We start from the raw sequence: 25,330 nt of genomic DNA, 5'->3' as shown, positions 1-25,330 counted from the left end.
TTATCCACCTGCGTCAAATGTACCTGGGTATACATGCAGTGCCTGGTCTTACTTTGGAGAAAATGCAACATTCTATGATGGTTTATTTGAACAACACATGAGTTGAAAACTATTGTAGCAAGAAGGTCTTGACACAACTGATGGGTCCAAGAGGGCTATTCAGTTCATTACTCTTGGAACTTTTAGTTGAGAGTAGAGTATGCTATCAAGGAGAGGGAAGCTATTACATGGTCTATCGACTCTCTGAAAGTTTCATTTACAGTCTGGCGTCCTTTTTTTTGGTGTAGAGCACTTAAGTGAAGATTAACACGTTGTCCACAAACTGAGAACAATGATCACAGGATTGCAATTAAAATATTTGGTCATTAAAAAGCCCTGTTAGTACAGCAATGTAATCAGAGTCATGGGTAAAACCCTCTTTACTGTCCTCGTAGAGGAGCTGGAAGCATAGATGTAGTTACAAACTGCGCCAAGGGAGGGCGATGTCTGCCACAGAATGTTCTATTTCATCTATACTCCTCACCTTTGGATGTGAGTCTCGATGCTCTCTCTCTGGATAGGAATGGAGCATCATATAGCTCACTTGCTGCTGGGGGTTAATAAACCTGTACTTTCAATGCCTTTCAGCTGATTGTCGTGGTCAAGAAATAGTACACAGATGTATTTGCAGGGATTTGAGTGTGGGTAAAATATAAAAAAAAAAAAACATTTTTATTGAAATGGATTTATGCTAGTAAAATGCTTATGCTAGTCAGTAAAAATGTACATGCTTTCCAAGAACTGCAGTTAAATAGTTATGCATGTTGGTGTGACTATGTGACCCACCCACGCTCACAAAAAAATGGAATTCATGTCTCTCTACCAACTCTTTATTCTAAGTTCCTGTGACTAAAATAAGTGTCCGTCAGGTCATATTAAAGGGTATTCCAGTACACTAGCATAGTTTGATTCCGTGTTTCTGCCCTGAATCCATTTTCCACCTGTTTGAGCCTGTGTTCCAATTCAAAGTGAAGTGGCGCGACACAGCGCATTATCCCACAACAATTTGACCTGCCATCCACCGCCGCTGGTGCGTCTCTGCGTTGTCAGAGGCGACGGAGACAGGCCATGACCTCTGCCAGCCCCTCGACTGATGTTGGTGGCTTACGACATGTGAGAGGAGAGGAAAGAGAAAAATAACTGTGTTCCTGTAAATGGAGATGAGGGAGCTACGTTCCCGTCATTGGATATCACGTAAGAATGTCACGCCTTGATCCTATCTTGCTCTGGACGATGTAAATCCTGGATCCAATAATAAGGCCTGAATATGCATTATTCTCAGAGTGTCGTGGTGTGTTTATGGTGTGAGGAGCCCGGCAGGCGGCACGCTGCGTGGCGGTTAACCTGCCGGAACGCTAATAAAGGAGAGTTAGGGATGAATGAACGAGTGTGCAGCATGAATTCCCGCTCGGCAGTCAATAGTGGAGGAGAGAAACCAAATGTAGAGAGTGGGGGGGGGAGGGGGGCATGCATTATTAACAGAGGAGCGAGCATTGGTGGGTGTGGGTGGAGGGTGTTAGCGTTGACAGAGGCAGAGGGGGGAAAGAGAAGCTGAGCATGCCAGCACTGCGTGTGGGGGTACCATCTGACGTGCGTGACTACCTCGGTCGTGACTATCCTCGTCGTGACCATCGTTTAGGAGCATGGCACATTTCAGCGCGTGAGTGAGTATGTGTGTATATGCAACTCACACAGTACATGCTAACTTGGCGAGTGTATAGAGCAAGCTGGTTTAGTGGGGGAGACAGATAGGGTTCTATCGGTGCTGGATCACCTGCCCTTTTTGCCCTCGTATGAAAAAAGTGCCCTTTTGATTGGTGGCTTCTTTATTTCTTGCAACTTTAAAGGTAACGAATTGCACATCAATGTAGACCCTTTGTTCACTTTGAGCACCTGCCCCACCAAAGGCCTGTGCACTGCCCTGGGGGAAGTTTAGAATGGTGTACATTTGAGAGCATTTGTCAAAGTGTGTTACGCCACACACACTACAGTATACGCTCACGTTGGTGAGTGTGTGAGCGCGAACGGGTATGGTGAAGGGAAGAAAGGAAAAGAGAAAGAAAGAGATGCAGCCGGGGAAAGTTTTTCAAGTCTCCGTCCCTCCTCAATTTGCATGCCTAATGAAGCTGAGCGAGAGTTAATAGAGGGTGTAATGACTTCTGACTGGCCGCGCTCCGACTGGGAGGGCCGAGACGAGAGGAGAGCTGCATGCCGGGAAGGGGCAGGGCTGCAGAGGAATATGGGGTTAACATGTTATAAACAAGCCCTTTATTTCGGTATTTCGGTAATAGAATCGTATAGTCTTTTTTGATTCTGTAGGCCTACAAAACATCAGGTAGACTGCCCTCACAGGTCGAGTGAGGGAAGGGAAGTAGTTAGTTAGTACTGCATTCACTGCATGCACATTTCTGTGGCGGATTTGATTGGTTAAAAGACTGAAACGATTCTTCCCTGAGCAAGATATAAGAACATTGCACTGTGCCGCCATGACACTCACCTTATCTCCCCAACTGCAACCTTTACAAACAGTCCCTCTTTTCAAAATGTTGCCTTGGTATCTTCTCGTAATGTTGTATAGTATACATTTCACGAAATTGCATGACCTACAGACAGAGAATTTATCTGAAATTGACCATGAATGCAGGTCTGTTCTTGCTTTTATACAGTTGTTTCATTGTCTTGTAGTATGATGTGATGTGTCGTTTGTAGCAGCTGTCCATGCAAACCGACATGGAAATGAGTGTGAGGAGCGTGCCCATGCATGAACGCACTCACACACACCTCCTGAGGCCCCTTCAGAATTCATCTCATTGGATATGGGCAACACAGATACACACCACACACCTCCTTTCCTAGTTTTACTGAGATGGTTACACAGTAAGACCACTCATATATAGAAATGTTCCCCAAAATACAGGTTAGTATACTACTCTATAGTACCCTATGTATCTCTCCTTCCTTCTTCTATAAATCTACTCTACTTCCCCCTCTCACTCCAGTCCGAACTGATATGTTTTCAGAGCTGCTTTTTGGCATGGGGCACAGAGAGCTGTGTTGGCATCGCCCACACTGTGGCCCTGGTGCCAACACTTCTGTCGGCTACTGGAGCCCTCAGCCCTCATCCTGATGATGGCCACAGATGTAGTGTTGCTGCCCAGAACGGCTCCTCCAGGTGTTGCTTCATAGCCTGGTGTCACTCTGAGCCGACTCCATCTGCCACACTAGGCTGGCGCGAACCGCTCTCTTCATCTCTCTTTTCGTCATCTTGTCTCTCTCTCTCTCTCCTCTCTCTCTCTCTCTGCTGTCTCTCTCTCCTTCTCACTCTCTCTACTCTCTCTCTCTCTCTCTCTCTACTGTCTCTCTCTCTGCTGTCTCTCTCTCCCTCTCTGCCTCTCCCTCTCTCTCCATCCATCCCTCCAATCCTTCCCACGGGCATCAAACATGGTGCAATGCTTCAGCTACAATCATCTATGTGGAAGAAGTGTGTAGTGTCACATTCGATAGAAAAATAGTTACACAATGATACGTTGTGAATAAGGGCGCAAAGAACATAACGGCACAGTGAAAATACGATAGACGCTGCCCTCTCTAAAGCTGCAGCCCTTTACACTCGTACCCGTCCCTATACAGGTTCAAAATGGCAGATTTGGGCACTGATAAGCACCTCGATTGGAGTGTAGGGCCTGTAAAGTAGCATGCTATAGATAACGTCAGCGCTCAGGCTCTGCGCTTCACAGCGCTCTGTGGGTTTTGACTGACAGAAGTTCTGAACTTGAACATTGCCCAGACACGAAGTTGCCCACATCCCTCCTGGTAATTGGGCAACTTTAGCATTTTTTTCTGTTGTCTGAGCGAGGGAAATGCTGTCAATTAAGATGAATGTTTATTTTGAAAGATGAGACGTTGAGGATTAGAATAAATAATGTTTTGATGTCATACAAGCAAGCCAAACACCCGTGAGTCCAAATATGAACCTCACATTTCCAAATCATAAAACTCATGTCATATACAGTGTCAATGTTTATGATCACTATGTTTGATGTACAGTTACAAGATGACATGGTGTCATACACTGGGTTGTTCTGAACAGAATGAGCCTATGTTTGTTTATTGTGAAGAAAATTTGCTGCAGCACCCGCACCTGAATGCGTTCATGACTCATTTCTATGCGCACCAAAATGACAATCTGTTCCTCTGAATTGCCTTGTGAAAGCCAAACAGTATAAGATCGTGTTTTATAACTTATCTAGTCATGTTGGCAATAGAACAAGCTTTCAAATCATGCCCACCTGACCCAGATTGTGATTTCTGATGGACCGTTTTTGGATTGCATAAACAACAACAGTAATTGTGTGATTGTGGGGATAAAGGGTTTTATTTGAAATGAAACAACTACAACTTCACTTCGCTCTAGTTCCTCAATGGCACAGTTAGGAGAGTTCTAAGTACCTCACAGTTGAAGTCGCTACTTAAAAATAGTCATAAAAGTGCATTGAAATTGCTTAGGAACTATGCACACTTTGTTGTTAAAATTAGTTATTACATAATCAAAATGTGTTGTAGATTAAACAATTCATAGGGCTGTCTGGTTTCCTCAATAAATAGACAAAGTTTTGTAGTTGAACAAGTAAATGCATGTAGGCCTATAGATTTTTTTTACTTGTCTTGAGACTTGACATGATTTGCTCTTAGAAAGCACGACTTGGACGTGACTCGAGATTCCATCCGTTTTACTTGGGACGTTATTAGTGCGTCTGTAACACAGGAGGTTGGTGGCACCTTAATTGGGAAGGATAGGCTCGTGGTAATGGCTGAAGCGGAATAAGTGGGATGGAATCAAATACACCAAACACATGGTTTCCATGTGTGTCACGCCTGCTCCCGCTCCCCCTCTCTGGTGCTCGAGGGCACCAGGCAACCCATCATTACGCACACCTGTCACCATCGTTACGCGCATCAGCGCTTCATTGGACTCACCTGGACTCACTTATTGATTGCCTCCCCGATATCTGTCTATTCCTCAGGTTCATCCCAGTGTCAGCATTAACATCATTTTGTTCCCACTGTCCAGACGCTGTCCTTTTTTCACAGAATGCTGACACTACAATTGAAAGCATCAGGGAGTTTTTTGTGGTGACGTTGGGTCCGGGTCCGGGTGCCGCTGCCGAAGGAACTGGGGGTGCCTCAGCTGGCTCATCAGGCATCCATGCCTTAGCTGGCTCGAGAGGTTTTCTTGCCTCGTTTGGCTTGGCAGGCTCCCATCCCATGTCAGACCTCAGCCGACTTGTCAGGCTCCTACGCCTCAGCTGGCTCGTCAGGCTCCCATGCTTCAGGCGGCTTGTCTGGTTTCCACGCCTCAGCCGGCTTGTCGGGCTCCCACTCATCAGACGGCTCGTCGGTCTTCCACGCCTCTGTCAGGTCGTCCGGTCCTCTGTCGGCTCTTTCGGTCCTCTGCCGGCTCGTTCGGTCCCCGCCAGGGTCGCCCGGGGGGATGCCGCGAGGCGCCCCTGGAGGGGGGGGGTGTACTGTTATATTCTTATTAACAATAAAACATATTCTATTCTTGTTAACAATAAAAGTGACTCCAAAATGACAGTACTTATTTCACATTCAATTTTACTGGGCAGAAAATAATCTGAATAATAATAAACAAACAGCAAATGCATCCAACTATTTTTTTGAGTCACAAGCTTGATGTAATCATTGCGTGCCACAGTATGAAATAAGACCAAATAGGGGGACTATGTACAAAAGTGCTGTTATTTCTAAACATTTCACCCGATATGGATGAAAATACCATCAAATTAAACCTGTCATTGTATCATTTCAAGTCCAAAGTTCTGGAGTACAGAGCCAAAACTGCTCCAATACATTTGGAGCTCACTGTAGGGCAATTCCCACGAGTGTAAAGGGTTAATAAGGTTCTTTACAAAGCACAGAAAAACTACAGAAATGAAATGAGTTGCCATGTTATATTGTAGAGTATAGGTCTAGACACAGCAAACTTTTCCATGAAATCCAGATTCACAATGCTAAGGGGTGGCGAACTGGATGAACTGTTCCTAAAGTAAAACGCCACCAGGGTAGTGTCCCAAATGGCACCCTATTCCCTTTATAGTGTGAAAGTAGTGCACTATATAGGAAATAGGATGCAATTTGGGACGCACCCTAAACCCCCATGTTACCAGAGAACAGCATAGTATACATAGTAAAACAAACAGAAGAGCAGTTCTTAATTATAATTAATCCTGCACTCAGATTCCAGGCGTAACATTGTTTTCTTCCCTGCAGTGCCAACTCTGTGACCTGAGTCACAGTCTATCCCATAATAGTATTGTTCTAACTCTGTGATTCATCATCCCACCAACAGCTAATGTAATAGTGGGGAACTAGTGGCGCTGCAATTAGGTTTGTGTCCAACAGCGGGGGGTGTTGGTCTCCATCACACACCTACATTTTTAATCACTGTCTGTTGTGCAATTTTTTTTAGGTATTAATTTAAAACATTTTACTAACATGGTTTTCTATTTCAGAGAGAGGAAAGGGCAACTTTGCAAACGTGATTAAAGGTGAGTTTTACTCGTTGTTGTTTCATACATATTCATAATGCAGCTTATGCACTTAAGAAAACAAAGACATAAAGCCACATGCAGAGTGCCTCTGGTAAAGGGGTTGGATTGATCTTTCCAACTTATCACATGCTATTCAGGACAGTCATTTTCAGTTTGAACCTGCCACCAGAGCCAACCTTCCCGCAAAGCGAAACAAATGGCAGGGCCCCCAGAAGGCTAAGGCCTGCTCTGTCTGTCTGTTTGTCTGTCAGTCAGTCTATCTGTTGAAGTGTTGGTCTTTTTAGTTGTCTGTCTCTCTGCGTCTTTAAGTGAGTCAGACAGTTTGCTCTATGGCCTTGCTCAGCACTCTCCTCTCATGTGATAATGACTTGGGATGTATGTGTCCATCTGTCTCTCTCTCATCCTTGGAGTCCGTCACATGAAATTGAAAGGCGCTCCTCAGTCAGTCTTTCTCTGTACCTGACTGTCCCTCTCTTTTTACCTGTCTGTCTGTCCCTCCGTCTGTCTGTCCCTCCATCTGTCCTATATGGCCCTGCCTCCCCATGCACGGTGTGGACTGCAGATGAATGGTGCTCTGTCACTCTGGCCACTCTTCAGAGTTCCAGTCGCCCCGTGTGAGGAAAGTGCCAGTCATTAACAGGGGAGGCAGGATGAAAAATGAGTTCATTTACGGGCAAGTCCTGTGAGCCGCATAACATCAGCAACTACCCCCCTCCACCTCCCCTCCTCAGACGTCCAGGACGGGTAGAGTAAGGGAGGAAGGAGGGGTGGAGGAAGAAGGAGGGGGGGGCTAAGGAGTTACTCAGCAGATTTTGAGCTGTGCAACAGAGCGGTGGCCTGCCGGCAGTCGCTGGAGGGAGGCGGCCGACGCAGCTGTAGCGAGAGGAAGAGCGAGTGAAAGAAGGAAGGAAGGAAAGGAGGGAGGGGGAGGAAGGGGGTCAGGGCGACAGTTTGAGGTCTCATTAATCAGGTAGGGGAGGCCTGACGTTGCGCCAGGGCTTGACAGGTCGTCTCCACGGAGTTAAGCGTACGCTAGCTCGGAACTCGACACTTAACCCAGCTAAATGCTACCTTGCAACTGAGCACCTCCTTGAGATAAATTCTCAATTCTAGCTCACCATGATGACACTATAGCCGGAGTGCTAAATTATACCTCAGAAATGGCTCATTTGAGCATCCTGGGCTCCATTATCACTCCATATTATCAGTTGGGAAGTGTAATCTAGGTTATCATGTCTCGTCGATGGTTTAAAGTCTTAGCAAGGACCTTTTATCTACTGGTTTATGTGTCCGTGTGAGTGTGTGTGTGCACGTGTGTATGCGCGCAAGAAAGTCTCAATAACACACATAAATAAATAAAGGAGCTTCTAAAGTAGAGAATAAAAGAACCACGGTGTGATGGTTAGGCTTTGTGTGTGGTGGTGTTCCTCCGTAATGTAATTGTATACATCATAAACGCCACTGAGCGACGTAGTCAGCCGTGGGCCGGCGTGGCGGCAGAAGCCATTAATTAAATCAGAGCCGTTTCCTCTTCCCTCCAACTCCCTGCCTTATTCACTTCGCTCGGGTGGAGAAGACTGAGAAGGGTGGAGAGTAGATTAATGTTGCTCGGTGAGTGTTGAGGAGAGGAGCGGTGGTTAGTCTTCATAACAAATGAGAGAGAGAGCGACGGAGAGAGACAGAGAAAGAGAGAGGGGGAGGGGGTGTGAGAGAGAGAAGGAACAGAAAGAGAGAGCGACGGAGAGAGACAGAGAAAGAGAGAGGGGGAGGGGGTGTGAGAGAGAGAAGGAACAGAGAGAGAGAAAAAGGCTTGATCCCCCCCTCTTGGAACAAACTGTATTTGGAAACAGGTTCTCAGTATCATGCAAGACTTATACTACTTTTTAATAATGCGTTGGAGTTCTGTGATATTCTGTTTCTTTGCAGTCTTCCTCTCACTCAAAGAAGTCTGAAAAACAACTTTTATCATATTCAAATGTAAAACAGAGTTACAGAGAAAATTGCGACAGTATATATGGATATAGGGGATGTTGAGTGACTATATATTTTCATAGTGTTTAAGAAAGACGTTCATTACCCTTCTTTACTTTCTTAAAAATAATTTACGGCAATTATCAGAAGTTGCAATTAGATACTTCTACAGCCCCCATGTGCTCTTTCACATATTCTGACATGCATGTTTGTGATACACGTGCGTCAGTGTCATTATGGCATAGCAGTATAGGATGCTGTAAGTCCTAATATGGAGACCATATTTACGACAAAAATACCATATGTTCTTATATGGACACTGTATGTAGGCTGTGACAAACACCCATTTCCCTTGCCTTCAGAATGAGTGTGTTTCTTCCTTCAGAAACCAATAGCCTCTATTCCTTTTCCAGTAATGACCGACAGTGTTTATGACTGAATTTCCCCCCAGGCTCTCCAGTTAGATGCTCTTGATTTCCATCCAGCTCTATTTAATTTCAGGCTTCAATTGGAAGTACACATTAAAAGTTAATGGGAAGTTAGGTATTGATTAAAAGATAAATAACACGCATAACCATATAGTCATGCTTTGATTTTCATTTACCTTTCATTATTTTCCGTCTCTCTTTATTGCACCTTCCTTTTTCATTCTACTACTCTCATCATTACCCCATCGGTCTGTTTCCCTCTTCATCTCTCTTCTTCATCGCTTCCAATCTCTACCCTCATCTATCCATGTATCTCTGTATCTCCCTCTCCTTCTTCTATTGTATTGTTTTCCTAATCTGTCAATGTACATTATCTTGTTGTACCTTCCTATATGAAACATGTCTATGTGATTTATTTTCAAGCCCGGAAAAAACATTGTACATTCAGACATCACTCATAGTCAAACCAAAAAGTCACATGGTTTTGGACACTGTAAAAATAGCATTTATAGCCTTTAATTACGTCTTAGCAGGTAGATGCTTTCAGTTTTAACAACTAACAAATTGTGTGTGTGCTTCTGTGTATGTGTGTGTGTGCGCGCACACACACTTTTGTGTTTGTGTGGCCAGCAGTCATGTCAACAGAGATACCACATTAACCTTGCTAAGACAAGTTTGATTGAATCCAGCTCCCTGTCTCTGTAGGGTATGAGGGGAGGGCTCATGTGTGATCTGGCCAGTGCAGCTGCGACTTGCTCAAGCCGTTTCACACCCGACCCGCTTGCCTGCCTGCCCGCCTGCCTGCCTCTCTACCCAGTGGCCTGCTAAGCAGAGCAGAGCAGAGGAACGGCGGGATAAATGATTATTTATGATCTCCTATCCTCAGAGCCATCCCAGCCCGGATTCATTACTGCAGCAGGCTGTCGCTGGGCTCCACGAACATGCACACACTAACACATACATGCTATACACACTCAAACAAACATTCTTACACACACACTTATATATACCGTATACCTATGCACACACACACACGCACAAATTTGTTTTATTATTCTTGTGGAGACCAAATATTTTATTCCCATTCAAAATCCTATTTTCCCTAACCCTTAACCTAACCGTAACCCAAAACTCTATCTCTAACCCTACCCCTAAGCCTAAAATAGCTTGTTTCCTTGTGGGGACCGGCAGAATCTCCCCAATTGCCAGAATTTTCCTTGTTTTTACTATCTTTGTGAGGACTTCTGGTACCGACAAGGATAGTTAAACCAAACCACACACACACACTAAAAATCAAGAAACACTCTAAATCAAGGGGTGGGCCTGCATTTATTTAAATGACATTCCTTTAAATCTTGCAGACTGTGGCTTTAAGACTACTTAATGTAAAGTGTACTGTATTCACTCTTCTTCCTCGCTAAATATATTAAAATATGCTAAAAGCTGTTAGTTTGAATCTCCAGAGAATGCAAATATCTCTGTCCATCTGAGCTAATCATTTCATGCTTTGAGACACCTCTTGCAATGTCTTGCATCATCTCTCCTCTTCTCGTCCTCCTGATCAGTCTATATAGTCACCTTCCTATCACCTACCACTATGTGCATCCATTCAACCCTTCAGGCTATAAGCTCAGATACACTTCTCGATCAATGGTTGGAATAGGTCCTGAGAGAGGGTGGAGGATATGTGTTCTTAGGCTTGATGTAATAATGATGCTGTGTTGAAATCTAGAAGAAATCCAACTCATGGGACAAAAGCCTAGTCTGCAATTGGTGAGGTCAGCATTTGGAAATGTGTATGACATGTCCTGTATATAAGATGTGTATGTAAGAAGACATCGAGATTATACTAGATTATGCTTCACATTAAACTTAGATTCTGTCTGAGAAAGTACAAAAACAAACATTGGTCACTGTGCCACCTCTGTTATAAAGGCCTTTTGATCTTTGTGCAGGCCTTTTCGTATCTTTGTGCAGGCCTTTTCGTATCTTTGTGCAGGCCTTTTTGTATATTTGTGCAGGCCTTTTCGTGTCTTGACAAAAATTTGTGCCATGACTGTCCTGTGAGGATCAGAATGGGTCAGATCAGCTTGGCGGGGGTGACAGTAACCAGGCCCTCTCTAACAGAAGAATGTGGGGAATGGTCAGCATGGAGCTGTAGAAAACTAATGTCATATTGTTTTTTATTTCGTGTCATTAAAATGGTATAGACGAAATACTGTAACTTGGAAAGTACATCCCCTTTATCTGTCAAGTTTCCATCCAATACATTATGCATATAATATAAATAATTATGGTTGTATTTTTTTAAAGATAGGAATGTGATTTTAGGAGTCATAAGAGATAACTTGGAATCATATACCCTTGCACAGTAAGTAGCCACACCCCAAGTGAGGTAAGAGAGCGTGTCAGCCTGATGGAACTGTCCTTCTCAACCAGAGTGCATAAAAAGACTGGCTAAGAATTAACATTTCAGACAAGAACATTCCTGATCCTGAATAATCAACACGAGGTGTAGGCGAGAAGCTCATCTCTCAGACAATCACTGGTATGACTGATTAGCTGTCCTAAGTTAGATATCAAGAATAGCAAATCTAAGAGGGGCCATCCTACTACTCTTCAAACTATTCCATCCTACTACAAGTCTCAAATACTGCTGGCTAACCATTACCCTAGGAGCATCGTCCAGAGTGAACAGTCTTAAGAAGATGGGAAAGGGGATCCCTTTTTGGACAATCAGAGCCTTGCAAGTGTGCCGATGAAAGGCCAAACCAACACTCTCCCGACGGAGAGCTAGTTCCGACAGAGATAAACTGTGAATGGCACTCACACATAAGTACATTCATGATTTCTTAATTCAAGTGTGTGGTGGTTCGTGTGCAAAGTATATGATTAATGAGAATAGTTCTGAAATGTGTCAACGGTAAGTGTCCCTAGCTAATGGTACAGCTAGTTTACGGTCAAATGGAGAAAAAAAATGAAATTGTTAATCCTGCTTTTTTTTAAATGCTAGTTTGAGTTCATTATGGGAGTTTTTTTTTACTACTTTAAAGTTTAAATATGTTTGGATTATTAGCGGTTCAAGCGGCACGCCTCTTCATTTTCGGTGTAACAAGCCGCCATATTTGAAACAGTCTGCTAGGGACCGTTTTCTCACGTATTTAGTGTGCATGTTATCCCGTTTTCTCATTTAGTTAGCTAGTAAATAAATAGTTTGTGTAGTACTGGATAATGAGTAAGGCTGGGTTTTTTGCAGATGCATGAGGTTACGGCTGTTCAGAATTATGATATGATAAGAAGTTAATGAGTAATAAGATGACTGTTTATGGATGTGATAGGTACATATGCCTTATAGAGTTTTAAATGGGAGATGGTAACTCTTTAAACAACCTCTTCCGCGGTGCCCCAAATTCCTAATGAGTTAATTGTTACATGATTAATTTAAATCGGGTAAGAATTATACGTAGTTAGTGGATTAAATAAATAACAGTCGTCAGATTAATGAAAGTAAAGTCACGATATGTGCTTTCCATTGTGTTCCTATATTATGGTCAAAGACACAGTAAGACACACTAACTTGGAAAAACAAAGAAATAGTATTGTTATTCCACTAACGTGACACTTATGAGCTAAGGCTAATTCTAAGAGGCAAGTGTGTCCGTACTCGATTGTGTCCTTCCTCTAAATGTGATGACTGCACACATTGAACAGGCACAAAAGTAACTAGCGTAGCCGCTAGCCACGTCCGAATAATCATCTGAATGAAATGCATTTTCCCGAAGCTATTATCCGGATGTAGCGGTGCACATACAACAAATGCACAGAGAACAAAGGGGCGTCTGAAAAAAGATAGTTCCTTTCACTGAGTCAGTGTGATAAGAGTTTCTCTATTTCCTTGCCTTTATCTCATTCCATCCCAGACAATGGATTGAATTTCAAAAAGCCAATAAACAAGGGAGATGTCCATTCTGCTCGCACTTATCACAAGCAAACGTTCCGCTCTCGCTCTCTCCTTCCCGCCCTCCCTTCTTCCAAAATGGGCACAAAAAAGGGTAATACAAATTAAAATGGAGGAGAGAAGAGACGGAGTTGAGGAAAGAGGAGACGTGCCCTGGCACTGGCAGTTCTTTCATTTTAAGTGATAGAAAAAATGCAGAGGCCATGGGTTGATGTTTTTTTTATTAACTGAATGAGGCTTTTGAGGGCGACAGTGAGAGAGTGAGAGCAGTGAGATCCCTGGAGAGATGATGGTTGGACGAGGAGGAGGACTGGGAACTGGGAGTGGGGAGAGAAGATAATAAATATTCTTATCTGTTGTTGTCATTGTAATGGGACAGGGCGGGAGAAGAGAGGGGGAGGAGGTGAGGGGGTGACAATGGAGTTTCATAACCAGGGAAGGTTCAGTAGCCCAGGGGTATCAAGGGACCAGCGTCGTGTCGACACAACTGATGGAAAGAGAAGGAGAAAGAGAGAGATGAAAGAGAGGGAGAGGAGAGGGAGAGGGAGAGGAGAGAAAGGGAGACAGAGTGGGCAAATGTAATTATTGACGGGAACTCCTTGTGGAAAAGAGACGGAAGGAAGGAGGAGATTTCTGCTCTATCACTGTATTGCAGGTGTGCTGTTCCTTATGAGTGGGCTGAACAGGAAGAGGAAATGAGAAGGGCGGTCATTTTGCTTGGTTGATAAATATGGTCATCACTATTTACCACAGCCAAAAACCCCACCTACTATAAACCCCATCTACAATGTATCTTCTTAAAATTGGATTTTAAACTTAACCCTAACCCTTACCTTAACCATACTGCTAACCCTATTTTATTTATACAGTATATATATATATATACAGTGCCTTGCGAAAGTATTCGGCCCCCTTGAACTTTGCGACCTTTTGCCACATTTCAGGCTTCAAACATAAAGATATAAAACTGTATTTTTTTGTGAAGAATCAACAACAAGTGGGACACAATCATGAAGTGGAACGACATTTATTGGTTATTTCAAACTTTTTTAACAAATCAAAAACTGAAAAATTGGGTGTGCAAAATTATTCAGCCCCTTTACTTTCAGTGCAGCAAACTCTCTCCAGAAGTTCAGTGAGGATCTCTGAATGATCCAATGTTGACCTAAATGACTAATGATGATAAATACAATCCACCTGTGTGTAATCAAGTCTCCGTATAAATGCACCTGCACTGTGATAGTCTCAGAGGTCCGTTAAAAGCGCAGAGAGCATCATGAAGAACAAGGAACACACCAGGCAGGTCCGAGATACTGTTGTGAAGAAGTTTAAAGCCGGATTTGGGTACAAAAAGATTTCCCAAGCTTTAAACATCCCAAGAAGCACTGTGCAAGCGATAATATTGAAATGGAAGGAGTATCAGACCACTGCAAATCTACCAAGACCTGGCCGTCCCTCTAAACTTTCAGCTCATACAAGGAGAAGACTGATCAGAGATGCAGCCAAGAGGCCCATGATCACTCTGGATGAACTGCAGAGATCTACAGCTGAGGTGGGAGACTCTGTCCATAGGACAACAATCAGTCGTATATTGCACAAATCTGGCCTTTATGGAAGAGTGGCAAGAAGAAAGCCATTTCTTAAAGATATCCATAAAAAGTGTTGTTTAAAGTTTGCCACAAGCCACCTGGGAGACACACCAAACATGTGGAAGAAGGTGCTCTGGTCAGATGAAACCAAAATTGAACTTTTTGGCAATAATGCAAAACGTTATGTTTGGCGTAAAAGCAACACAGCTCATCACCCTGAACACACCATCCCCACTGTCAAACATGGTGGTGGCAGCATCATGGTTTGGGCCTGCTTTTCTTCAGCAGGGACAGGGAAGATGGTTAAAATTGATGGGAAGATGGATGGAGCCAAATACAGGACCATTCTGGAAGAAAACCTGATGGAGTCTGCAAAAGACCTGAGACTGGGACGGAGATTTGTCTTCCAACAAGACAATGATCCAAAACATAAAGCAAAATCTACAATGGAATGGTTCAAAAATAAACATATCCAGGTGTTAGAATGGCCAAGTCAAAGTCCAGACCTGAATCCAATCGAGAATCTGTGGAAAGAACTGAAAACTGCTGTTCACAAATGCTCTCCATCCAACCTCACTGAGCTCGAGCTGTTTTGCAAGGAGGAATGGGAAAAAATGTCAGTCTCTCAATGTGCAAAACTGATAGAGACATACCCCAAGCGACTTACAGCTGTAATCACAGCAAAAGGTGGCGCTACAAAGTATTAACTTAAGGGGGCTGAATAATTTTGCACGCCCAATTTTTCAGTTTTTGATTTGTTAAAAAAGTTTGAAATATCCAATAAATGTCGTTCCACTTGATGATTGTGTCCCACTTGTTGTTGATTCTTCACAAAAAAATACAGTTTTATATCTTTGTTTGAAGCCTGAAATGTGGCAAAAGGTCGCAAAGTTCAAGGGGGCCGAATACTTTCGCAAGGCACTGTATATATACAGTGCCTTGCGAAAGTATTCGGCCCCCTTGAACTTTGCGACCTTTTGCCACATTTCAGGCTTCAAACATAAAGATATAAAACTGTATTTTTTTGTGAAGAATCAACAACAAGTGGGACACAATCATCAAGTGGAACGACATTTATTGGATATTTCAAACTTTTTTAACAAATCAAAAACTGAAAAATTGGGCGTGCAAAATTATTCAGGCCCTTTACTTTCAGTGCAGCAAACTCTCTCCAGAAGTTCAGTGAGGATCTCTGAATGATCCAATGTTGACCTAAATGACTAATGATGATAAATACAATCCACCTGTGTGTAATCAAGTCTCCGTATAAATGCACCTGCACTGTGATAGTCTCAGAGGTCCGTTAAAAGTGCAGAGAGCATCATGAAGAACAAGGAACACACCAGGCAGGTCCGAGATACTGTTGTGAAGAAGTTTAAAGCCGGATTTGGATACAAAAAGATTTCCCAAGCTTTAAACATCCCAAGGAGCACTGTGCAAGCGATAATATTGAAATGGAAGGAGTATCAGACCACTGCAAATCTACCAAGACCTGGCCGTCCCTCTAAACTTTCAGCTCATACAAGGAGAAGACTGATCAGAGATGCAGCCAAGAGGCCCATGATCACTCTGGATGAACTGCAGAGATCTACAGCTGAGGTGGGAGACTCTGTCCATAGGACAACAATCAGTCGTATATTGCACAAATCTGGCCTTTATGGAAGAGTGGCAAGAAAGCCATTTCTTAAAGATATCCATAAAAAGTGTAGTTTAAAGTTTGCCACAAGCCACCTGGGAGACACACCAAACGTGGAAGAAGGTGCTCTGGTCAGATGAAACCAAAATTGAACTTTTTGGCAACAATGCAAAACGTTATGTTTGGCGTAAAAGCAACACAGCTGAACACACCATCCCCACTGTCAAACATGGTGGTGGCAGCATCATGGTTTGGGCCTGCTTTTCTTCAGCAGGGACAGGGAAGATGGTTAAAATTGATGGGAAGATGGATGGAGCCAAATACAGGACCATTCTGGAAGAAAACCTGATGGAGTCTGCAAAAGACCTGAGACTGGGACGGAGATTTGTCTTCCAACAAGACAATGATCCAAAACATAAAGCAAAATCTACAATGGAATGGTTCAAAAATAAACATATCCAGGTGTTAGAATGGCCAAGTCAAAGTCCAGACCTGAATCCAATCGAGAATCTGTGGAAAGAACTGAAAACTGCTGTTCACAAATGCTCTCCATCCAACCTCACTGAGCTCGAGCTGTTTTGCAAGGAGGAATGGGAAAAAATGTCAGTCTCTCGATGATGCAAAACTGATAGAGACATACCCCAAGCGACTTACAGCTGTAATCGCAGAAAAAGGTGGCGCTACAAAGTATTAACTTTAGGGGGCTGAATAATTTTGCACGCCCAATTTTTCAGTTTTTGATTTGTTAAAAAAGTTTGAAATATCCAATAAATGTCATTCCACTTCATGATTGTGTCCCACTTGTTGTTGATTCTTCACAAAAAAATAGTTTTATATCTTTATGTTTGAAGCCTGAAATGTGGCAAAAGGTCGCAAAGTTCAAGGGGGCCGAATACTTTCGCAAGGCACTGTATATATTTATATATATATATATATATATTTTTTTTTTTACCTTTATTTAACTTGGCAAGTCAGTTAAGAACAAATTCTTATTTTCAATGACGACCTAGGAACAGTGGGTAAACTGCCTTGTTCAGGGGCAGAACGACCTTGTCAGCTGAAATGCCTAACCTTAACCATAAAGTAAAGACCCAAAAGCAAATGTTTGTTTACACGATATAGCCGATTTTGACTTTATGGTTGTGCTATCTTCCAAAAGGCATCCTATTATCACATTCGTCATAACGAGGAGACCAAGGCGCAGAGTGAGATGAATACAGTCTTCTTTATTTAAACGAAGAACACTAAACAAACATGATGCTATAAACACGAGTGCTGACATGCAACTACACATAAACATATAACCCATAAAACCCAAATGGAAAATGGCAACCTAAATAGGATCCCCAATCAGAGACAACGATAAACAGATGTCTCTGATTGGAAACCAATTCAGGCCACCATAGACCTACATATACCTAGACATTCTAAAACCCCATAGATATATAAAAAACCCTATACAGGACAAAAACACCTATACAGGACAAAAACACCTAGACAATACAAAAACTAAACCAGCCACCCTTGTCACACACTGACCTAACCAAATAATAAAGAAAACAAAGATAACTAAGGTCAGGGCGCGACACCTATTCCCTATATAAAGTACTTATAACTAGAGCCCTATATCAGTATGGCTTATTCCTAATGTCCTCCTTCAAGGCTAAGTGCGTGAAATGAAGAAGACCCAGAGAGGGGATGAGAATGAGCACATACTGTACATGGCCGCAGGAGAGGCATCAAGCCCTTCTATAGATTCCTTGAGGAGCTTCAATAGAAAAGCCCCTGTGATGGCTCCCTGATGGAATGCCATTCTACACTTATCTCATCCCCTCCAATATATTATTATCCAATATATTGATTAATCAACCCCCACCACCACAAGACACTCCTTTCCCTTTCCCTTTAATGGCCTACTCCGGACAGTTAATGTGAGTTATCCATGTAGGTTCCTCCTATAGGTGCTACGGCTCAAATGCCCAGTGGCCAATTACAGTGTCCAATGCGCAGCAATGCATTTCAGACTTAATGGACTTGCTGTTAACAAATCTCCCTAGCCTTGGGACTTATATATACATTTTCTTAAGAAGTTCTTGAAGTATGGGATGTAATATTCTATTGAAAGAACCTCCTAACTCTCCTCTTTATAGACAAGATGTCACTTAGGTGCTTTTACTACTAAAGTAAACGTGTTCCACAGGTCTCAGCTGCTAATACCCCGCTAAGTCATTGTTGCTTCTTAGTTAGACCACGGCGTTGTCCTTCTCTACTTTCTGTTTGACCAGTGGAATGATTCCCTTTGCCCATGTGTGCCATTGAGAGGAAGACACTATACTTGCAAATAAGCGCTTAGGCCTATATCAGTGTACAGATGTTGGGGCTAGGAACACAAGCATTTCGCTACACCAATAACATCTGCTAAATATGTGTTTGTTACCAATCAAATTTGATTTGATTTGAGATGAAGGATCTTAATTTGAGCCAATTTCCAAGGGAAGGATTATTTCCTGAATTGCAAATTATTATGTAGATTATAATCAATCGACATTTTTGCAGGGGTTGATACATTTTTCTTAAAAACCTCTCAAGGGTCGCCCCTTTCTTTCAAGTTTGCCTAAAATGACATACCCAAATCTAACTGCCTGTAGCTCAGGCCCTGAAGCAAGGATATGCATATTCTTGGTACCATTTGAAAGAAAACCATTTGAAGATTGTGGAAATGTGAAAGGAATGTAGGACAATATAACACAGTAGATCTGGTAAAAGATAATACAAAGAAAACACGTTATTTTGTATTTTTTTTGTACCATCATTTTTGAAATGCAAGAGAAAGGCCATGATGTATTATTCCAGTCCAGGTGCAATTTAGATGTTGACCACTAGATGGTAGCAGTGTATGTGCAAAGTTTTAGACTGATCTAATGAACCATTGTATTTCTGTTCAAACTGTTGTATCAAGACTGCCCAAATGTGCCTAATTGGTTTATTAATAACTTACCATGTTCAAAATTGTGCACTCTCCTCAAACAATAGCATGGTATTATTTCACTGTAAAAGCTACTGTAAATTGGACAGTGCAGTTAGATGAACAAGAAGTTAAGCTTTCTGATAATATCAGATATGTCAATGTCCTGGGAAATGTTCTTGTGACTTACAACCTCATGCTAATCGTATTAGCCTACGTTAGCTCAACCGTCCCGTGGATGGGACACCAATCGAGAAGAAGTTTTCAAATCTGATTCTACTGCTTGTATCAGTTACCTGATGTATAATAGAGTTCCATGTAGTCATGGCTCTATGTAGTACTGTGCGCCTCCCATAGTCTGTTCTGGACTTTGGGACTGTGAAGAGACCTCTGGTGACATTTCTTGTGGGGTATGCATGGGAGTCCGAGCTTTGTGCAAGTCTTTTAAACAAACAGCTCGGTACATTCAGCTTGTTAACAGCTTTTACAAAAACAAGTAGTGACGAAGTCAATCTTTCTTCCACTTTGAGCCATGAGAGATTGACATGCATGTCATTAAGCTTAGCTCTCCATGTAGTTTTAAGGGCCAGCCGTGCTGCTCTGTTCTGAGCCAACTGCAGCCAACTGCAATTTTCCTAAGTCCCACTTTGTGGCACCTGACCGCACTACCGAACAGTAGTCTAGGTACAATTGTATTGTACCATAATACAAAATCATCATGTATTTTAACAAAATACATTGAAAAACATATATTTGTGGAACAAATGGTATCTTTTTTGTCACTGGTTTTGGAATTAAATTAAATTTAAAAACAATAATATAATGTGCTGCTCTTAGTCTGTCGTGTGTGTGTGTGTGTACTGTGTCAGTTTGACTACTGTGACAACAAGAATAACAATTTATGTGCAAACTGAAAATAAACATAAATTATTTTCTGTTAGAAAGCAATGCTGGGAGTGACACGTGACACCCACGCCCCTGTAATATTTGTCTCTCCCTGCGTCATTTTTCCAGGCTGCAAGACGTAATAAATTCTGGGAGACCCATGGAGCTCAAGGTATCTTCAATAATTGATTAGACTATGCATGCAGGCTGGCAGCCAGCTTGCCAGATACTTGCACAGAGGAAGTCACAATAACATAGATACGCTTTTATTTGTGTGTGTGTGTGCGTGCGTGTTAGTTCATGTTCTTGTGTGAGGTTCTTCCATCAGACCAGACTGTATATTCCATACGGAACATCAACAGCTTAAGTGACAGATGTACAGCAGTACTCCTACACATCCAGATGTAGGATCATAATTTAATCATCCTGTTTTAGAGAAAATGTTTAACGTGTAGTGTATTTAAGGTTGAAAAAGTCTTCTGAAGTTTGTAATTCAACAGACTTGATTTTCCCTTAAACAAATGAAAGAAATCCCCAATGGCTTAATTAAAAAACTCAAACAGAAAATACCTGTGCCAAGGTCTATTCACTGCTGGTCTGACCAATCGGAATCCCATGCTTCAAGATTGTTTTGATCACGCGGACTGGGATATGTTAAATACATTTGGCTTGGCCCCCAAGACCTTCACAAACTTTTATGGATGCACAATTGAGAACATCCTGTCGGGCTGTATCATCGCCTGTTACGGCAACTGCACCGCCTGCAGAGGGTGGTGAGGCCTGCCCAACGCATCCTCGGGGGCACACTGCCTGCCCTCCAGGACACCTACAGCACCCGATGTCACAGGAAGGCCAAAAAGATCATCAAGGACATCCACCCGAGCCAAAGCCTGTTTCATTTCCAGCTATCATCCAGAAGACGAAGTCAGTACAGGTGCATCAAAGCTGGGACTGAAAAACAGCTTCCATCTCAAGGCCATCTGACTGTTAAATAGCTATCACTAGCCGGCTACCACCCGGTTACTCAACCCTGCACCTTAGAGGCTGCTGCCCTATATACTTTACATAGACATGGAATCAATGGTCACTTTAATAATGTTTACATACTGCTTTACTCATTTCATATGTATATACTGTACTCTATTGTACTGTATTCACACTGAAGAAGGCACAGTGATGCCGAAACGTTAGTGATTTACCCAATAAATTACTGTGAGTTGATTTATGGAGTGTGCGACTCTCTTTATTGAATTACATTTTTATAGTTTATAGTCAATGCGACCTCCGACATTGCTCATCCTTGTCACATCCTGACCCTTTCACCTGTCTTGTGCTTGTCTCCACCACCTTCAGGTGTCGCCCATTTTCCCCATTATCCCCTGTGCATTTATACTGTATTTTCTGTTTATCTGTTGCCAGTTCGTCTTGTGTCGTCAAGCCTACCAGCATTTTTCCTGTACTCCTGTTTTTCTCTCTAGTCCCTGTTTTATAGTTTTCCCTGTTTTGACCATTCTGCCTGCCCTGACCCTGAGCCTGCCTGCCATTCTGTACCTTGTGACACTGCTCTGGATTACTGACCTCTGCCCGCCCTGACCCTGAGCCTGCCTGCCCTTCTGTACCTTTCGGTCTCTGCTCTGGATTACTGACCTCTGCCTGCCCTTGACCTGTCGTTTGCCTGTCCCCTGTTTTTGTAATTGTTACTTCGAACTGTCTGCATCTGGGTCTTATCCTGAGGTCTGATAGTACGAACTGGCCATGACTGACACAGCAGACTCAAACCAGTTCCACAAGGCCATTTCCTCCCAGGAGCTACCATTGGGAGACACGAAGAGTTACTCTGAGGTCTTATGAACGGATTCCAGACCTTGGCAGAACGCCGTGACTGTGCCTTGAATACATTGTTGGAGCAATTCCATGGATTACGGCAAGGAGGTTACTGCCGGCCATGACACTGTGGCCGACAAGAGTTTAATGGACGCCACCCTGGTGTCTGAGCTGGGCATCCCCACTCAGCTCCTCTTCAGTCCCCTGGATGTTAGAGCACTTGATGGGCGCTCTATAGGCAGGGTTACCCACAATACTACTCCTATCCACCTGCTTGTGTCTGGGAACCACAGTGAGTCTATACAGTTTATGCTCATCAAGTCTCCTCAGGTTCCCGTGGTAATTGCAGTCTTCTTGGCTCCAGCGCCACAATCCCCTTATCAACTGAACTGCTATGCCAACTACCCATTGCCTGAAGTCAGCACAGCATGACCTCTCCATCGTTCCCGCGGAGTACCAGAATCTCTGGGAGGTTTTCAGCAAGGCCCGGGCCACTTCGCTTCCTCCGCATTGCCCTAGGATTGCGGAATCAACCTTCTCCCGGGCACTACACCACCCAAGGGGGTGGCTTTATTCACTGTTGGGTCCGGAGACCGAGGGTATACATCGAGGACTCTCTGGCTGCAAGGGGTATCTGTCCTTAGACCTGTGGAACGCCTACCACCTGGTACGGATACGGGAAGGTGACAAGTCGAAGACAGCCTTTAACACTGCTAGCGGACACTATGAATACATGGTGATGCCATTCGGTTTGACCAATGCTCCTGCTGTTTTCCATGCCCTGGTTAATGACGTTCTCCATGATATGTTGAACCGGTTTGTGTTCGTCTACCTCATCTACCTACGACATCCTTGTCTTTCCCAGCTCATCTCAAGAACACTTTCTCCACATCTGACAAGTCCTCCAGCATCTCCTGGAGAACTAGCTGTTTGTCAAAGCCGAAAAATGCGAGTCCCATTGCTCCACCATCTCCTTCCTTGGATACATCATTGCTGCTGGGAATGTGCAGTTTTATCCGGGAATGGTGAGAGCGGTGGTGGATTGGCCCCAACCCACATCCAGAGTGCAGCTGCAACATTCCTTAGGATTTGCCCATTTCTCTCATCATTTTACCTGGAGTTACAGCAGCCTGGCTTCCCCCCTGTTAGCACTCATCTCTCCCAAGTTCCCGTTCCCATGGTCCCCAGCTGCTGACTGGGCGTTCCTGGACCTAGAGCACCGCTTCACCACTGCTCCCATATTGATCCATCCGGACCCGTCTTGTCAGTTCGTGGTGGAAGAAGGTGCTTTGGATGTCGGAGTGGAGGCCGTCCTGTCCCAGCATTCTACCCTGGACCTGTTCTGCCCTAAATTGCATCCCTGTGCCTTCTTCTCCCATTGCCTTAATGCCAAAGAGAGGAATTATGATGTGGGGAATCGAGAACTACTCACGGTGAAGATGGCCTTTGAGGAGTGGGGACACTGGTTAGAGGGGGAACCTGGAATATCTCTGCACCACCAAGCTTCTCAACTCCAGGCAAGCTCGATGGGACCTGTCGTTCACCCGGTTTAACTTCACCATCTCCTACCACCAGGGGTCTAAGAATGTAAAGCCGGATGCGCTTTCACGCCGCTATTGCCCCACTTCTACACCCTCGGACTCCGAGACCATTTTTCCTGCCTAGGGGAATAGAGAACCAGGTCCGTGAGGCTCAGCGTTCCCAGACCCGGGGGGCCCGGCTAACCAAATGTTTGTCCCAGACCCTTCCCGCCTGGCCTTTGTCCGACAACACTTTTGGTGACCCACCATGGTTCCGAATGTCTCCGCGTTCGTCGCCGTCTGCAATGTCTGTGCTCAGAACAAGACTCCTCGAGTCTTGAGTTGACCTCCTTCAACCTCTGGACTTTGTCACTGGTCTCCCTCTATCTGATGGTAACACCACTATCCTCACGGTGGTGGACAGGTTTCCCAAAGCCTCAATATTTTATTCCCCTTCCCAAGATACCTTCAGCCAAGGAGACGGCCCAGCTCATGGTGCAGTACGTCTTCCGGATTCATGGACTTCCAGTAGACTTGTTTCCGACCGCGGTCCTCAGTGGCGTTGCCCATGCTGTCACAGACGTTATAATGGCACATATTCAAAGATCTATCTATCACTATGGCTTTCCCGGGATTGCATTTGAAATATTTTGAAAGGCCTGTTTGTCTGCATAATGTTCACTCACAAATTTGCTGTTGGTTATCGACTGTATGCTATGCCTTGTTATTTGGTTGTGACTGGAGGGAGTAGAGCTACAACCAGAAGTGAATTTTGTTGTAGTAGGTTAGGAGAGCATTTTAGCTAACCCTAACCCTTTTTACTAACCTTAAAGTCTCCTAACCTGCTGCATAAATTCTCCCAACATGCTACGAAAAGTCACTTCCGGTCATAGCTGTACTCCCTCTAGTCCCTGCTATTCCCTCTCTCTCTGCTGAGGGGCTCTGTCATCTAAACAATCACATTGGAGCCCTCTCTCTGCTCTCTTTCTCTTCCATATATCTACGCAAGCTCTCTCTCTCATTCCCCCTCTTCTCTACCACTTTCCCGGCCTGTCTGTCATCCACCCCTCTGATCTGAGAGTGAGAGAATCAGCCTTCTCTCCCTTCCCTGCAGTATTGAGGGATTTGGCATAGTGTAAGGTGCCATCAAATATGGTATGTTGTATCGTGGCTATAATTCAAACAGTATTTTCAGAGAACTGCACATCATCTGCAAACATTTAAATATTATCTTGGTTATCAATGATCTTCCTCACCTTGACCCCTGCTATCCATATGCCAATTGTTTTTCTGTAATGTGTCATGACAGACCCAGGGTTCATTATTCACTGCCTTAACATGTAATAACATGTGCAACATCAGTCTTATGACAGCTTTACAACAGCATTAAAACTAGTAAGCAATTATAGTGTCACACAAAAGTGTCTCCCTCAGAAATATTAGTGACTACTACTGGTGTTCCAGAATAATCCAACTACATATCTGTACTTGAATAACACCAGTGCTCATTGCCTCTACTGAGTCTCCCTCTTGTGTCACAGGGAGCATTCCGTGGATTTAACTAACAGGCCTGGCCACATTAATTCCTTCTTATTTTCCATGCCAACAACTATGTGGAGAAAAACAAGAGAGTCTGTGCATTCATTAGGTGAGGTTCAGTGGTGCGGGATGCAGTAGTGCCATTTGTTGCACCGGAAAAGTCAGAGGTGAACACATTAATCAATTAGTCCTAGGTGATAAACACCAGAACGGCACCATCACGTTTCACTCAGGATTCCCGTGCTTCAAGGTTGCTGTGCTCATCTCATTTCACCATCCCCATCCCTTTTCCTATCCATCCTCTCTCTCTCTCTCTCTCTCTCTCTCAGATCTAATTAAACCATTGTTGTAAATTGATCTGATTCTTCAGTGAGGGTAACAGGACTGTATGGATTAGAAATTAA

This window comes from Oncorhynchus mykiss, chromosome 17 (assembly GCF_057628025.1).
Source record: "Oncorhynchus mykiss isolate SJ-2025 chromosome 17, ASM5762802v1, whole genome shotgun sequence".
In the NCBI taxonomy this organism is placed as follows: domain Eukaryota; kingdom Metazoa; phylum Chordata; class Actinopteri; order Salmoniformes; family Salmonidae; genus Oncorhynchus; species Oncorhynchus mykiss.
Note: the sequence above shows the minus strand (reverse complement) of the source record.